This window comes from Triticum aestivum, chromosome 7B, assembly GCF_018294505.1.
Source record: "Triticum aestivum cultivar Chinese Spring chromosome 7B, IWGSC CS RefSeq v2.1, whole genome shotgun sequence".
NCBI lineage: Eukaryota > Viridiplantae > Streptophyta > Magnoliopsida > Poales > Poaceae > Triticum > Triticum aestivum.
In genome coordinates, this window is record NC_057813.1 from 532520488 (window position 1) to 532534803 (window position 14316).

General features: G+C 48.1%; 1 non-coding gene across 1 annotated transcript; it reads right to left on the minus strand.

Moving 5' to 3' along the window:
- Window positions 1-4005: 4005 nt before the first annotated feature.
- LOC123163229 (U1 spliceosomal RNA) lies at window positions 4006-4165 on the minus strand. The gene has a single exon (XR_006481796.1). It is a non-coding gene; the product is annotated as a U1 spliceosomal RNA (small nuclear RNA).
- Between the last annotated feature and the right edge of the window lie 10151 nt (window positions 4166-14316).

The following is a 14316-nucleotide window of genomic DNA, read 5'->3' on the forward strand; positions in this document are numbered from 1 at the left end:
TCGTTTGCCGCGATGAGCGCAGCTCGAGCCTCCATGGGCGCGCGGAATGCGCGAGACGAAGAACCAGCTGGGGTGAGCGAGGGGGTAGCAGTGCGGCCGTCTTGCCTCACGGAGGGATGCTGGGACGATGCTTGCTGCTCGTTCCCCGCCGGGCCGGTGGCGGTGTTGACGGCAGGTGACGGGGAACGACGAGGGCGCCAGCCGACGGGAGCCGTCTGGGCGACATGGGAAGCGAGGGCGGCTCAGCGCTCGGCGCGGGCCCGACGAGCGTCAGACATGGATGCGATGGTCGGAGAAGAACAGGGCGGCGGAACACGAATTCCGGCGCACCCTACCTGGCGCGCCAAATGTCGGATTTCGGGTTCCGGCAGACCCTTGAGGTTCGAACACTGGGGTGCGCGCGGAGATTTCGCCCTCTACCTACCTGCTCCTCGCCGCCTCGCTAGGATCTAAACTACGAAAGGAACAACACAAGAGACACAAGGTTTATACTAGTTCGGGCCACCATTGTGGTGTAATACCCTACTCTAGTTTATGGTATGGTGGATTGACTCTTGGGCTGATGATGATGAACAATATAAGGAAGAACAGCCTCGCGAGGGCCTGTTCTTGGCTGGGGCGATGAACTGCTAGCAGGAGTTCAGTTGCCCTTCTCTCTTGCTATGATGCTACTTGCTTGCTCTCTTCCAGATGCCTCTATCTTGATTCTAGCTCCTGGATTCTAGATGCCTCTACCCTGGGGGTGGCTAGTCCTATTTATAGGCAAAGGCCCTGGGCCTCTTCCCAAATATTAAGCGGGAAGGGCGTCAACAATTGGCCATTTTGAAGGGGAACATCTGGTACACTTATCCTAACTAAAGTTGGTCCTCGTCTGTCAAAGGCTCTGGTGGTGACGACTGCTTGGGCTCCACAATGACTTCCGTCCTGCCGTTGGGCGGGTCTTGGTCTTGTTGCACTGAAATGGATGCCTTTGCTTGATGCTCCCGCCTGCGCTTGCTCCCTTTGCACCAAAGAGGAAAGGGGGACACTGCGCGGGCTGGCACCCGCCTGGCGCCCTTGGTCGTCATGGCTTGCGTCATGGGCACCTCGTGAGGTACCCCGCCTTGATCTCTCCGCCTCCTCGTGAGCCAGCCTGATGAGGCCGTGCCTGAGGAAGCTCCTTATCGTCCACCCCGCGAGGCTTGGCCTCTCGCGAGGGTCTTGAGCTTGTGTTGATGAAGATGGGCCGTGCTGGCCCCCCCCCTCGAGCCACGCCGCAGGCCGCAGGCAGGCAAGTCTGGGGACCCCCGTTCCTAGAACGCCGACACCTTCATCCCCCGGTGCTCGCTCGGTGCCCGCAAGAAGTTCGAGCACACCATGGAAGTGTGCTCGAACTTCAGCAACATCGAAGACATGCACAAGGAGGCCTACGCTGTGATATTGATTCCTGACCCAACCAAGGGCGCAATGTCAGTGGACATCCTGCACTGGGCCTTGAATCAGGCAGAGTCCGGAGACGCTGGATAGAGGGCAAGATGGGCCAATTATAGGGAGTACAAGGCGCCTCAAGACCAGCGTGCCGCGAAGTACTGGAGTAGGACGTTCGTGTTGCCGGAGGACGACAACGGCGCGGTGCAGATGGTGGCCAGGGTGCCGGCGGCAGGCGACCATGCAAGACCCATAGTTCTTGACGAAGACGATGAGCATGAACATGATGAGGAAGAAAAGAAGATGGCTACCCCCCCCCCTCGACGTGACTCCGGGGTCGTTGCGGTGACAAGAAAGTTTGTACCACAATCCCCACCCCGATGTAATCGAAAAATGACCTATGAACCCTATAAGCAGTCGGTGCAGAATCGATGGATGGTAGTGTTTTAATCCAAACCCCCGATGTGTTCATTCCCCTCCCCAACTCTTCAGTCGCGTGCTCAAATCAAATCTAGCCCGAGTAGGAAGCAATAAATCTAGAGAGAGGGCAAGGACTTACCGCCATGGCCGATGCGCTCCGGTGGAGGTCTGCAGTCGCTCCGGTGGTAGCCACTGTCATGGATCGTCCTGATGTCGCTCCGGTGGTCGCCGCCGCTGGTGTGAGTGGGGAAGAGGGAAGAGAGCGCTGAGGAGGAGAGGTGAGGGTAATTTATGATGAGGATTCGGAAAACAACACGACTTCTCGAGACCGCATCCAAGCGTGCAGCTGCCCACGCCCACGTACCTAGGGTTGCACCGCTGGGGCCTGGCTCCACAAAAATGGTTGATTTGAGCGTTCCTCTGGATACCGGCTCAGAGGTACTCTAAAGTTTGTGTTATGTAGTTCCAACAGTGAATACGGATAACCAAACGGGTCATTTTCTCCCTGCGCAGGCCTGGCTGGGATATATGCAGATAACCAAATGCATCCTAAGCGGCATGCTTTTGTATGTAGCCCTCTTTGTTTGCCCCTGCCCTCAAGAGCTGTATACTCCAAAATGGGTCCGGAAACGATTTTGACTTGCGGTCGTTCAGGTTGGCACCCTCATCAGAGTGAGAGAATCAGAAAACAAGTGATGTCAAGCTCTTTAATCTATTTGACAATCTGATGATAAACCATGTCGGTCCAGGCTCCCTTCTTAGTCAGGCGTGATGGGCGAGTTAGGGAGAGAGAGAGAGAGTGAGTGATACTGGTAACAAACATCTGATTTCGAGGTGACTTGGCTCTCATGCCAGGCATCAATCGATCAAACACAAGAGGTAGCATATGACAATAGCTTGCTGCCGCTTGCTGATTCTTTAGAGCATCTCCAGCCCCCCCCCCCCCCCCCCCCAGGACGCCTCTTATGACACCTTTTTGGGCTCGGACGTCATTTTTCGCCGAAAAACGGCCCAGCCACGCTCCTAGCGCCTCCAGGACGTTAAAAAGAGCCAGCAAATCCAGGCGAAACCTGATGCGTTGGGGGGGTCTTGGGGGCGCCGACGGAAGTTTCGGCAAATCGTGTCTCACCACATGTCTTTTTTTGGCCCACTTAATCATTCTCCTCACAATTTTTTTTTGGAATGAGGTGTGACTGGAAAGATGCCCTCTTTAATTCGCCAGATGACCCTCAAGACACCAACCTTTTTGATTCGGGGGTGTTTTTGGGGTGCTAACGGCTGGAGATGCTCTTACTCGTTGGCAACCCTGTGACTCATCACAATCATCATTCGTGCACCTTCGGAAATCAAAGCAGCGCGTACTACCTGGGATCAATCAACGGTGGCGCTCTGTGACGGCACGTCACGCCCGATCTAGAACCCTCGCACAACCGTACCTGCAAGAGTGTATACCACACATAAACAAACGTCATCAGACACCGGATCGCGCCGAGGTCAAGTGCACAGCTCGCTGCTCCTTCATTTTCCCTTTTCAGCAGCCATTTTCTTAGCGAGCGAGGCCCATTGCCTGCTTAGACAATTGTTATCCAAACGAATTTTTCAGGTCAATTGTTCGGCATTTCGTATGGCCAGGAGGTGGGCGCTGGTGGCTGCTCATCAGATCGAGCCAACTTTCCTACCTCCGCAGATCAAATGAATGGGGTATCTGAATCTGAATACCAATGGGGCCAGAAAATGGCTTTGGGCATTGGGCATGTTCTGTTTAAAAAGAGAGCCATCCTTTGGCACTTCCGGCGATAAAAACAACTGTTGCCGGCTGATAAGTGTGTCAATCTCTGCCCCTTCAGGAATCAAAGGAGCGCCCTGTCAAATATCAGCACGGAAAATGGTGTGAAAGAAATGCATGCGCTGGATCAACAACCGCGGTTAGTGACAAAAGGTTGCGGCTCATGAGCATACATAACCATTAATCTGCGGATCCAGACAACAAAGTATCTTTTTTTCAACCAGCCACGGTCGCTTTTTGATTCTGGTGATGAAAACCGAAAGTTAAACATTTCCATCCTTGTACTGACTTACACAACGAAAATGATAAAAATCAAATATTTACAAGTGAATGAAACCCAAAATATCACAAGTGAATGAAAGAAATGGCTAAAATTTATTGTCATTGTTTAGGCAGAGGCCGCGCGAACGCGTACCCCCTCTATCACAAATTACGACATCCACTCTCCCACTTAGGAGATGGTAGACCAACGCACTCACCAAGTGCAATGTGAGCCATTGATCTAGGCCACGAACCTTCTTGATCGCCCGTTGACCCCATCCAGGTAAGTATGTTGCAACATAGCACCTAGTCATCGTAATATAGCCAGCTCTCGTGCTCTAATCTTCCTGTGTCGTCGATGTGGTAGTAAACAAAACCTCAGCGCAGCCTGCAGCAACGGCATGGGCCTGTTTTTTCTTTTCGAATTTGTAACTTAGAAGTGGGCTCCTGATGGCTGGCCCGGTAGCTGAATAGTATCCCCACAAATATGTTTATATGTGGCTCTTTTTGTTTGCCTCAGTACTCACTGAGAATGAAAAAAAAACAAGTGATGTAAAGTTCTTTAATTTATCTGTTGATAAGCCATGTCGATTCAGGCTTCATCTGATAAACAAACACCTGATGATGAGGTGACCTGGGCTCTCAACTCTCATGCGAGGCATCAATCAGACATATGGCGCGAACAAGGATATGGCTGACAATAGCTTGCTGCCGCTTGCCGATTCCTTACTCGTCGGCAACGTGTGACTCATCGCCATCATCATGGACGCCTTCCTGGCCCTCCTGAATCAAAGAATAAGAGACTGAAAGCGACATGGTAGTAGCAGAGTTGTGAAGGAGAGCGGCGATAGAGTGCCCGGGCTCGCCTGGTCCTGGTAGGTGTGCCAATAAGGCAGTGACACGTGCAGTCGTGCATGCATGTAATCAATAATTGCGTACAGAGGAAGGTGCGATGCGATCATTGAACAGGATCATACGGAGACGCCGCCGTGAAAACGGCGGTAACTTCACGCCCAGCTTCTGTCTGCTCTGTTGGTACATGTCCGCCTCGAAACGGTACGTAACATGTCACAGAGTAACGTCGTTTTCCATGGGTTTCCCATGCTGGATCTAGCCGGCGGCAACTCCATGGTACACAGGGAACCCACTGAAACTCTGATCTGTACCCCCTCCGAGTCCAGTATGAACGATGCGGATGACTCAACACTGACAGTAGAAGCGGATTTAAACAGTACTTGCAAGGGGACGACCCTGTCAGCGCCGAACTCAGAGCAGTCAACTGGCAAAGACGATCCTCAGGTGCCCGGCTGGACCAAGAGGTATATGTGTTCGACACTGCGTATGTAGTTCGTATATCCTGACTCATCCCTGAAAAAATGAAAGGCAACCCAACAAACACATGATTCTTCAGAAGTTGCATTCCGAAAATTGGAAAGGGCTTAGGGAGCACAGAGTTTTACAGTTAGAATTTCTTCATCTACCTTGAGAAGATGTCACATGTTATCTTAGGGAACCTGCGCTTCCATTTCTCGGATGGACAATGCCATTTCGGAAAAAAATCATTGAGGCAACTGAATAATGTTGTGTGTAACTGCAACACAGCCTCTTGGTGGACAATATGCCTCTGCTCTGCTCCTGCAACTTGAACACATAATGGGTCCAGTATATGAATCTCCTTGAGCATATCCCACATGTATGCAACCCATCCATGCTCAAGAATGACAAGAACGAAAAACTGCAATGATAAAACAATTGCATCAGGTGCGTGCGTGCGTGCGCTTCAAGCCGTGATGTCATGATTGGCATGTGCAAGTTGGAGTTGTACCGCTTTTATGTACAAAACTTTCTCCCCTGCAAGAGCATGTGTCTATTGAAAACAAATGCAAGATAGGGGCAAAAGAACATCTACTAACCGAGAAATCAGGTTCGAGCACTTCCCGCCACATGTACTTATTGACAGATTGTGCGCCCACATCAATCTGATGAAACCTCCTCAAAGCAAGTGCAGCTACCTCGTGATCAAGTCGATGCACCCTGAGCATCTGCTGGTGAACACATACAGCGTTCACCCTCAGAAACCTCGGGTGTGCGTGAACAAACCATACACTTTATAAGACAAAAAAACAGCCACAATTCAGATATTGGTGTCGCCAAAATAGAAAAATGTATCATGCACCCAGTGCCAGCTGCTTTGCTGTAACATCAACATGTAAAATGATTGAGACACTCCCTCTTAATAAATATGTTTTTTCAAAGCAGCATGAAACATGTTTCCCACACAAAAAAATGTGACCCTCTATGATTAGCCACTAGTTTCAATACCTGTCCATGTCAAAATCATTGCCTCCAAATATCCATGTGTGGAACTTATTCACCAATGGGATTGGTGGGGGCTGCGGGAGGCAACCACTTAACCATTGCCAGTGAAACTTGCTGACATGACATACCTCCTTTTAGGCAACTTAGCCTCCGTCTGCCCAAAATAAACAACATTTGGCTCTGGATCGCCATTGTCTTAGAAAGAACGGACGGTGTCGAGCACTGCTTGGGCATAAACTGTAATTCTGTCCAACATAATGTTTTTGTCCTCAGTGGCTCGGTGCTCCTTCACAGGATTGTTATACACAGGGCCGCATCATCAAGATTTAATGTCTTCAAATATGAATCTGCATGAAAAAAGATTTTGTAAAACCGTTAGGCTGTCCTTGATTCGGTTCTGTGCTCTCATGCTAGAATGAACTTTTTTACATCATTCGGTCTCGTGTCTGAAAAAAAAGGGAGGCCAACAAAAAGGACACATAAACACACCTCTCATGCCAGATTGAACAACACAAGGCCTCTTCCCTGCATTCTGGTTTCTACAATCCTTCATACAGCTACCACCTGCATCACACAAGATTGGCATTGTCACATCCCTAGCTTCTGGTAATGCTCTAGGCTAGCTTCATGTGTGCATCATGTCTATATTCCGAAAGTTGAAATGAGGAAATTGAAAGCCTCGGAAATCATTTAATAAAGGGGCAAAAAAAACCCTAAAATCTCATTCATTGTTCCAAAATGCTCTTCTTAAATGTTTGATAATTTTTGGCAAGGGTTCTGGTCCCAACCAAAATATTGAACATTTTTAAGGATTTATTTTTGGGACTTTGAATTTAAATCATTAGCTATTTGAATTTGGATTATATTCATATAATTATAATATAATTTCAAATACCCCTGAAATATTTTATGAGCTTTTGGAAAAAATCTATCTAGCAAAATAAAAATATTCAGAGGAGTTTTTGGCATTGTTGAATTTGTTTAAATTCAAAACAATGGCAAAAGATATTAATAAAAGAAAACAGAACAATAGAACAGAAATAAAAGAGAGAAGCCCAGCCACTTACCTGGCGCCTACCTGTGCGGCCTGCTGCAGAAGCCGGCCCAGCCCATCTCCACTCCCCCCTGTCGTCTTCCCCCCATCGCCCCGAAGCTGCTCGGTGGCGAGCGCCGACGCCGCCCCGGCCACCTCCTGCTTGCCGCTTTGCCCTGGCCTCTTCGGGAGACGCCACGCAGCCCCCTCGCTCCTCTCTCTCACTCTCTCCCGACCCCCTTCTCCCTTCTCTGCTCTCCCCTTCTCGCGCCCGAGCGCGCTCATCGCCGTCGCTCGCAACCACCGCGGCCACAGCCACCCCCTCGCTCCCTCTTCGCATCCCTGAGCTCCGTCCCGACTCCATGGAGCTGCACACCGACGCACGCGACCAGAGGAGGCCCCAGTCGACCGGAGCGTCGTCGTCTTCATCTCCGGTGCCCGGAGATCGCCGCCGTAAATTCGCGCCGTCCAGAGCTTCCCCGACCTCGTCGTCGACTCTGCTAGTCCCTACGTGAGCTCCTCTCCATTTCCCCACTGTGCCCTTCCTCTAGCGCGTCCTCTAGCACCGATTCCACCATGGCCGAAGCTCACCTTCGCCGAGCTCGCCGCCGGCGTAGCTCCGGTGACCATTTGGTCACCCTGGCGAGCCCTGCGCGTTTGTAGTTTCCCGTAGAGCATGCCTAGCGCAAAAACTAGCCCGCTTGCTCTCTGCAGCATCAAACCCGTGGTCGCCCGAACCCCGGCCGCCGCCGTCGTCGTAGTTGTCGTCGCTTCGGGCCACCCCAGCTCCATTCGCCGCCACCAGTGGATGCGCCACTCCTCCAGCTCCCCGTAGAGCCCAACCCCGTCGCAAACAACCGTCTGTAGCACCGTCCCGAGCAACTCCGGCGAGGTCCCGCCGTCGCCGTGGTCGCTGGCGTCACTTGCCGACGTGGCCGCGTGATTAGCGCTAATCACGGCCAGCTAACCCTCCCCAGAGCCACTGACATATGGGCCCCACGCCCTTATTTAATCTTTATTATTTTCTGTTAAGTTTTAACCTAACCACCGTGGGCCCACACGTCAGCTTTGACCAAGCTGACGTGGCCGTTGACTTGGTCCCACCTGTCAGTGAGCTAAGCAGCCCTGTGACACTGACGTGTGGCCCCCACACGTCAGGTTTGACCTGGACCCGCCCTGTTGACCTGATGACGTCAGGGTGATGTCATGCTGACGCAGTAAATGTTTTCTGGAGTTTTAAATAAATCAGAAATGATTTATTTATTTCAGAAAATATTCTAAACTTCTAAAATTCAAGAAATTCAACCGTAACTCCAAATTAAATAATTTATATATGAAAAATTATCAGAAAAATCCAATCTATCCATCTGTACCATTTTCATGCATGTTAGAACAACTTATAGCTGCTGTTTAGGACAATTCAATTAAATGGCATTTAAATAATCACATGTGGAGTTTGAATTTGAACCTAGGGTTCAAACCAACTCCATTTAATCTGTTGCTAGTTGCATTAGCTCAAAACACATTCATATTGCCATGTCATAGCATGCATCATATTATGCATTGCATTGATCGTGTTTCTTCTGTGTTTGCCGGTGTTGTTCCCCCTCGATAGACGTTGTACCGATGATGTGATCGTTGACACTGATGAAGACTCAATGCTATCTTCAGAAGTGCCAGGCAAGCAAAACCCCCTTGTTCATTCCGATAAAATCCCACTCTCTCGCTCCTGCTCTCTTTTACTGCATTAGGACAACAACGATTCATCTGTTACTTGCTGCGGTAGTTGAACCCCTTTATCCTCTGCATGACCTGTCATTGCCACAGTAAATAGATGAAACCCACTAGCATGAGTAGGAGTTGTTTGAGCCCTGTTGTGCCTACTCATTCTTGCTTGTTTGTCATGCCTGCTACTGCTTAGAGTTGAGTCAGGTCTGATTCATCGGGGATGAATCAGAGGTGTGTGAACATGTCCTATTGTGTGTGAGCTAAGTGTGTGAACACGATTTGGTAAAGGTAGCGGTGAGAGGCCATGTAGGAGTACATGGTGGGTTGTCTCATTGCAGCCGTTCTCAGGAACTGAGTTCTGTGTTTGTGATCCATGAACAGCTACTACCACACATTGGGATCCTTAATTGACTCTGTCGACTTATTAATCAACATGATCTCTGTCCAGGAGTTGCAACTAGTTTCTGGTGTTTGTAGGTAGTGCTAGTAGTCTACCAGGTGGCACCCGGTACAGGTGGGCTTGGGACAGACTAGGCACAGTGGCACGGTGTACCAAGTGGCACCCGGATGGTGGGCTTGGGAACCCTGCACACATCGTTTGGGGCCGTGAGCGACACCCCGGCCGGATCTCCTTGCGGATGGAACCCGAATAGGCGATAAACCTGGACTAGAGACTTGTTCGGTTAGTCAGGTCGTGGCCGACTCCCTCGCCCGGCTTCCGCTTGAAGGTTGCCGAGGTACATGACGTGTACAGGGCGATAAGTGGCGAAAGCGTGTGTGAAGAAGTACACCCCTGCAGGGTTATCATTATCTATTCGAATAGCCGGATTCCTCGGATATGGAAACTTGGACCCCTTGCATAGTTCATAGACAAGTGAAAGTGGATACTCTAAAATACGCAAGATAAGCGTGAGTGCTATGGATGGCGTTCTCGTAGGGAGACGGGAGCGGATCCATAGTGGTGTATTGATATGGTGGATATGTGGACTCGTGTGCGCCACCTCAAAAGAGTTACTTGCAGTCGTAGTTCAGGTTAGCCACCGAGTCAAAGCTGGCTTGCTGCAGTCAAACTCCACCATCCCCTTGTTGAGAATGATGCATATGTAGTTAGATCTGATGTAAGTCTTGCTGGGTACATTTGTACTCACGTTGCTTAATTTATGTTTTTGCAGAGAGACTTCAATCTCGCTAGTAGTACCACGTGGACTTCGACGTTTAGCTTGTTACCTCAGCTACGATCTTGTGCCCTTGGCAGGATTTGGTAGATAGTCAGGCTTCTCAGCCTTTTTCATTTATAGTTGTCTGTACTCAGACATGATAGCTTCCGCTTGTGCTTGATTTGTATGCTCTGAGTGTTGGGTCATGAGACTCATGTTTGTAATATCTCGCTCCTCGGAGCCTATTGAATAAATACTTGAGTTGTAGAGTCATGTTGTGATGCCATGTTGTATTTGCACATATCGAGCATATTGTGTGTATGTTATTGAAATGCTTGGTATGTGTGGGATCTGACTATCTAGTTGTTTATCTTTAGTAGTCTCTCTTACCGGGAAATGTCTCCTAGTGTTTCCACCGAGCCATGGTAGCTTGCTACTGCTCCGGAACACTTAGGCTGGCCGGCATGTGTCCTTCTTCGTTCCTGTGTCTGTCCCTTTGGGGAAATGTCACGCGATGAATACCGGAGTCCTGTTAGCCCGCTACAGCCCGGTTCACCGGAGTCCTGCTAGCCCAGTGCTACAGCCTGGATTCACTCGCTGATGACCGACACGTTCGATGCTGGGTCATGGATGCCTGTCCCTGTAAGTTAGTGCCACTTTGGGTTCACGACTAGCCATGTCAGCCCGGGTTCTTTGTCATATGGATGCTAGCGACACTACCATATACGTGAGCCAAAAGGCGCAAACGGTCCCGGGCCAGGTAAGGTGGCACCCGTGGGAATACCGTGCGTGAGGCCGCAAAGTGATATGATGTGTTACATGCTAGATCGGTGTGACTTAGGATCGGGGACCTGACAGCGTTGGTATCAGAGCTTGACTGCCTGTAGGATTACCAAGCCAAACTGGTCGAAGTTGAGTCTAGAAATGCTTTAGTTATATAAGGGAATTGATTGTGGGATGGAACGTAAGGCTCTTTTTACTCCTTATACCTTATGCCCTCCTGATCTGAGTCACCTTATCTTTTCTACGGGGTTAAGGAACTAGGTCTTCTCATCTATCTATCAGGATGACGTGTTACTAATCTGTAGACTTGTAAGATTGTTGGACTTAAGCCTCGTTTCAGTTCCTACTACTTCCGTATGTTAATTGTTGGTCTCGAAACCTTGATATTGTGCTTCCGAGTGGTTATGCCACCATTTTTGTGAATGTCTCAAATCTTTTCTGAGCATTTACAGCCGTTATCCTGTCCGAGTCATCCCAGGTTTCCAAAGAGTCTGATGCATTTGCAAAATCCTTTTCCTCTGGTTTCAATGTCTTTTTAGGCCAGGTTAATCACACAAATTGTTGAGTTGAGGTACTCTACTGCCTCGACCTTTATGTTGGAGTTATTATTATGACCCTAGGTGTCTCAGGGGATCATCTAGTAGTCTAGCCGTGTTTTGTGTTCCCAGTGTGATGATTCTGGCCTTTATTCTCGAAAGCATCCCGTGATGCCACTAGTAGTAGGTATTCTACTCCTTGGGTTTTCGAACCAAGATTCACCCTACTTGCTTCATGTTGATAGTTTCTGCTCGTTCCTTTAGGTTATTAGCAACCTTGGCGATAGTCCTTGAAGTCCGTGGTATCTTCTTCTTCCAAATACCATGAACTACTTATGGCAGAAGTTCCTCGTTGAACTGAACGATCACAACCAGAGTGCTCTTGCTGAGTTCTCCATTATATATTGTGGCTCTGCCAGTTCTACTTTTCTGCATGGGTTATCCGGAAGAAATATGTTGAACTTGGTTCGACATACTAATCTATGCATCCACAACTCAGAAAATTATATGTTCCTTTGAGTTGTTCTCGTTAGTTGTCTTCTGACCTCGTCTGTCAATTGATAGTCAGGACTGGTTATGCACTCGTGTTATCGATGCTTTTAATCTTGTGGTCCGTCAAACCATTCTATTCTGAAATGACCAGGAGAATCAAACTCCAGTATCTCATGCATTTCTAGGATTGGATCAAAGTAGTTGTATTTCGCAGATCAAAATGCCAATCCAGCTTTTGTTCTATTCTACCTTGGAGTATTACCATCTTTATATCAAGAATATCATGGGAATTGCACACCATCCGATGAACTCTTGATACAGTGATACTTCTCGCCATCGATATTCATTCCTTGGTTCCCGTGTTATTATAACCGGAACGTCGACAAGTGAATCGTGATGTGTGAAATCTATACTCCTAGCAACTCTGTTGTTTGGTAGTTAAAGGACAATAACCTCATTCTTAATGTGTTGGTTCTTGAATCATCATTCTAAGATTGATTGTGCTACCTTGTCCATCTTCCTGGTGCACATTTCGATTGATGAGTTAGGATTTTGTCAAGTCCTCGCTCAGTTGATCATATCGTCTTACCCTGAAAAGCAGGATTGTCCTCGATCTTAGTAACATATCGGTGGTTCGTGATTTTCCGTATATCTTCTCGGAAGTATTACCAGGTTGTCACCTGACCGCTATGTTGAGTTCGTGATCAAGTTGGTTTATCCTGTAAACCACCCCTTCTCCAAGAATCTGTGTGGGATACCACTGAGCTAGTTGGCTAAGCTGAACAACAACTTGGAGAGTTGGAAGATAAAAGCTTACCTAACTTAGTTCATTTCAAAGGGATATCTTGGTGTTGGTGTGTTAGTTGAAGAAAGATGATATCTTCATCGATTGGTCCCTGTGAACAGTTGTTGGACTTATTATCTTATAAAAACTTTGATTTGAGTATGGGCTATCGTCAAATCAAATCAGAACCAACGATGTTCGTAATGTTGTCTTACTCATGGTTATCCCTCGAGCATACACCATTACATCTTTTGGGTCTGACCAATGCTATGTCCTTGTTCACATAATTATGGAATTCCATTTATATGGTCATCCCGATGAATTGTTGTTAAGCCCATCAGCAACATATTTAACCTCTCCATGATTGTGTTGAACATCCAGCTAGTATTGGAAACTTTTCTAAGCATTATCTTCATGACCCGCTCATGGAGCATATGTCCGGATGAAAGATGTGACTTTCTCTAATTCACGTGCACTTGGTGTAAGTTGCCGCCGTGTATCCGAGAAAGATTGTTTTTGCTTTCCTTGGAATCATCCCAAGTCAGTCATGCATGTGTGAAGTATACATTGGATTGTGAGATTAGCTACCTCCATTCTATACGTGTCCCTAGCACACCAAGCCACTGATTGATTTGTTCAAGGAGAAGAAGCTCCTTCCTAAGAGTATACCTTATGCAAGGACTTCGATATCCTCGATGATGGTTTCCCACCGGAACTCGGTAGTGTTTTATTGTAAGACTATCATGGGATAATGATTGTCTGGGACAACGTGTTCACATGTTTGTAGCAGAACCAGCTCATGTTTTGGAGCTTGCTATCTTAGTTCATTTCCCGAGAATCTCGCAACGTCATCTCGTCGATTTGTGTTGCAAACTTTCATTTTTCTTCCTAGACTCGATGGGTCTGGAATATCCTGACACCAACCAGATCTGAATCTCAGGCAGATATGATGGTTGGAACATTTCCCCAAGAACTATAATATTGGTTCCTCGATAACTGGTAAAGTGGATGTCGTGGCCAGCACCACCCAGCCGAAAGACCTATTATTGTAGTATCTTGATTGAAGAAGTTGGCCACCTCCCCATAAGGATTTCGTAGGATTTACCTCCGTAACTGTTCCTTATGGATTCTATTGCTCCCGAAGTCCGACCTTTTACATGATGTTCTAGTTATCAAACCATATCTATGAATGGGATACACTAGCACATCAAGGAGAACATTAGAAGCGGAGTGCTAAATGTCTCTCGGTCGATCATCCAGATTTTGATCCCTTGGCCTCGCTAAGGTGAAATCTGAGAAGGTGTTATCTTTCTTTGCATCTGCATCGTCCATCGTTGTTCATCATGGTAGTATGTTGTGTTGCCAGGATCCTTGACACGGATGTTGGTAAAACCTTGATGATTATGGAAATGCTCAAGTTCTTGAGAGCACGCACAAGCGCTACGTGTTATCATCGGCACTAACTGGGATTCCTCTCAGTTTCCTCGGCAATGCTATGACCTTTTCAAACAGTGAATTCACTCTCTATTGTTGGGTTCTTCCCTAGTTACCAGAAATCATTCCCAGCATTTGCATTTTGTTCCCAGCTTGCACCGCCAATGTGCCATTCT